Here is a 3,736-nt window from a genome sequence, read left to right on the forward strand (position 1 = left end):
CTTTATTTGACCCTCTAACTCTAGCACTTTCTATTCTATTTTAATTCTACTTTATCTATATTTATCTTATTTTTTTATTTTTATTTAAAAAAACAACAACAAAAAACAAACACTAGCTTTCTATTTTTTCTATTCTATTTACTTGTTTTTCTTTGTGTGTGTGTATATATGTGTGTGTATAATATATATATACATACCTGTATATATATATATATATATACAAAGAGCAAATGGTTTTCAACTACTCTCACCATATAATTATTGTAATTGCTTTATGTACCTATAAACCTGAAATGACTGGAAGCACATTGAAATTGGCTGCCAAAGTGAGATACTATCTCATTAGAACCAAGAGACAGGCAATGCAGGAACAGCACTTATAGATGACTTGACAAGCACTGCGGCTGAACCCCAGCCTGCATTTGAGTACTGGGGAGACAGCCAAGGCTATTATGCTGACCTTTAGGATTCAGATCCCAAAGTGGGAATGTTCCTTTGCAGATACGCCATCAATCCTGCAGTCACAGAGGAGTTTGCTAAGGCTGAATATTCGTGTGTGTATTGTGTTTGTGCATGCTGTATAAGGTTATCACGAGGTTGCCCCTCTCTACTTTTAATTCCAGATACATATTCTCTTACATAATACACTTAGAGAGAGAAAAATGTTTTATAGGGGCTCTGCTAATAGAGCAATCTATTATATTCCACATCCTATGTCAAAATACTTCAGTTTACATTTTATAATTACACCTCATAATTACATTAAACCTGCACAAAGTCTCAACCTCGAATTATTAATGTCATCTGTTTTATAATGCATTGTCGGTCAATTAGTTAATTGATTGTTTTGAAACTGTTTTTAGTAAGAAATTGGCATTTATTTTATTCCACAAAAAAGATATTCATTAGGCTTTTTGCACAGTTCTCTGGAAAAGCAGTTTTGAACTTTTTGATCCCAAAGAACTTAACGTATACAGGCAGCCAATATATTTGACACATTTATAATGTGTAAGGAGAATATTAAGAACCATATTAAAAAGACAACATGTTATTTCCAACATTACATGATTATTTTTTTTATATTTTTACTGTAAATCTATATCTAGTAAAATTTATCTAGTAAATGTTTTACTTTGCATTAATCTAATATTTCAAACCTTTTGCATAATTTTGTTGTTATGTGTATATAATAAAATATATATTCTCTTGTAGCAAACATCCACAAAACATTTGCAAAAAAAAAAAAAAAAATCCTGCTTTTAAATACTTGATTCTGATTGGTCAATATTTTTGTATACTGACTGCTAAACTATATCACGATATTGACCATTGTCCAAAGCAAATTATTTTCTTTGTAAAGTAACTGTGCTAGTTTCATGTCTTGCATTGCTCCACTATTTCTTTCTTTTCACATAGTACAATAATTTCAACCTAATTTAATAATCTATTTTCTATATATTTGACAAGTAGGCATGTGATGCAAAATAATGTATCTCCTTCATTATTGCAAAATAAACCCTTAAGAAAGATTACTTTTTCTGGGTTTCGTCTGCAGCAACTGACTATACATTATCCATTACTTATTTTTACCAATATACATCAGATTGTATGTGTTTAACTGGAACTCAGCCATGGATACTATTGTATCACAGTCCATGCCATATTTCTTTCTTCATAATAAATCTGATTACATAAGCACCTTTGTTTGCCTTTTTCTCCCTATATATTCCCTGTTGCTACTCCATCTGTCTACAATTGCTGGCGTTTATGTTGGCCATACGGGGGACTTTTCCTGACATATGGATAAACACTAATCAATCTCACTATGGCTTGGCACGGTCTGACACTGAGTGTTCTTTAGTTGCTGGTGTTAAATAAATTAAATGTCCAATTGGGGTGATGTGTTGGACTTTGAGACTGCATGTGCCTCCATTATGTGCTATTGTGAGCTTGAGTGAATAGTACACTCTTGAATGATACGTTTGGTCATGATGCCTCAAGCTGAGTATCTCCTTTTTTTTGTTTGGTGGTAGATGAGAAAACTGCAGGCCAGAGCCAAATTTAGCTTGATAATATTGATCAAGGACAGACATTGCTGCTAGTGTCATGCCGTGCAAGCTGGAGTGTATCAAGTAAATACTCCCTGTCCCCCAAAGGTGCATGTCTCTGTGTGTAATGTTGGGGATATGAGAGTGTGCACGCTCTCATTTTTACTGCCATCATCTGCTGTTGAACAGCAGCTGCAGAGTAGTGGAGGTTTCCACGACAACCAGCGTTCACGGTTGCACAGGGTTCAAATCACACATGTCCGCTCAGATAAAGAAATACACAGTACATTCACATGAAATGCAAATGTTTGTAATCTGTATGCAATTATGTACATTTAAAGTTAATGTCGATGTATGTTAACATTTAAAAATGAATCTATATTAGTTTTAATCAGTCATTATAATGACAGTCTGCTGAAAAGGCTAGGTGAGTTGATTTAGCTGACCTGTATAAAGTGTTTTGATCTAAAAAAAAAAACAAAAACTAGGATGTTATGCTGATCTAAGCTGGGATCCCAACCTGGTTTTACTGGTTTTAGAGGGCAATTGTTTCCATACACTATACTGTGCAGTATTAGCTATATGTAGTACTGCTATATATATACTGGTTCAAACGGTAAACCAGTTTGAATTATGCACACGGTATGAATTTTTTTTAAAGAAAAAAGGCATGTCAGTACAAGTGGCTAAGCAACGTAGAATTGAATTGAGAGGAGATCCCTGTTAACTGCATACACTTCTGACTAAGGGTTAGAGAACTATTAATAACACACAACTAATTCTTTAACTGGGCAAATAAACCAACTGTAAACGGCTGTTTACAGTTGATGCTGAAGTTGAATGCAAAGAGAAGAAAATACTGTAGCAGGCAGAGCAAGATCACTGTTCATGATGCACAAAATATTGGAAGAAAACCCAAAATACTGAATTGGGGTGGGGGGTTTATATGAATGCATATCTGAGGGAAACTGACTGTCTTTATAAAAGTTTAGATGGTATTTTCTTTTCATATTACCTCCATATAATGCATATTATTGTGGTATTTAAAACTGCAGCGAAACATTCTAAATGCTGCTGTTATGCTGTTCCATAAGTGCCACCTGCTGTCAGACACTGAATTTGCATTCTCATTTCTCCCGTCTGCTGTTTTTGTTTCATGCAGATGTTTTATGTAGCATAATTTCACAAAGCTAAGGTCAGACCATTCTGTTGTTGCTTTAAATTTTGAAATTATACAATACAGCGGGTAAAATAAGTATTGAACACGTCACCATTTTTCTCAGTAAATATGTTTCTAAAGGTGCTGTTGACTTGAAATTTTCACCAGATGTTATGTGTAATAAAATGGAATGACCCAGGGAAAAAGTATTGAGCTACTGAAATGTATTTAATACTTTGTACAAAATCCTTTGTTGGTAATGACAGCTTCAAGACGCCTCCTGTATGGAGAAACTAGTCCAGTCTAGTAGTATGTCTGCTAAATATATGCTAACACTTTATTTTGGTGGTTCCCCAACAGACAAACTGACTATAAGCAACTTTGCAAGTACGTCAACATTCTACCTACCCTAACCTTAACCTAAGTCTACTAATACTCCAATAAGAGTTAGTTGACGTGTAGTTGCAAAGTTGCTTATAGTCAATAGACTAAGGGGACCATCAAAATAAAATGTAACCTAACATATAAA

At 34.1% G+C, this 3,736-nt stretch overlaps 1 protein-coding gene across 1 annotated transcript in view; it reads right to left on the reverse strand.

Moving 5' to 3' along the window:
- LOC107676877 (E3 ubiquitin-protein ligase NEURL1-like) overlaps positions 1-3,736 on the reverse strand; it is a 70,607-nt gene that overhangs the window by 43,515 nt on the left and 23,356 nt on the right. The gene's annotated exons all lie outside the window — the stretch shown is intronic.

This window comes from Sinocyclocheilus anshuiensis, unplaced genomic scaffold, assembly GCF_001515605.1.
Source record: "Sinocyclocheilus anshuiensis isolate Anshui unplaced genomic scaffold, SAMN03320099.WGS_v1.1 scaffold2166, whole genome shotgun sequence".
Classification (NCBI taxonomy): domain Eukaryota; kingdom Metazoa; phylum Chordata; class Actinopteri; order Cypriniformes; family Cyprinidae; genus Sinocyclocheilus; species Sinocyclocheilus anshuiensis.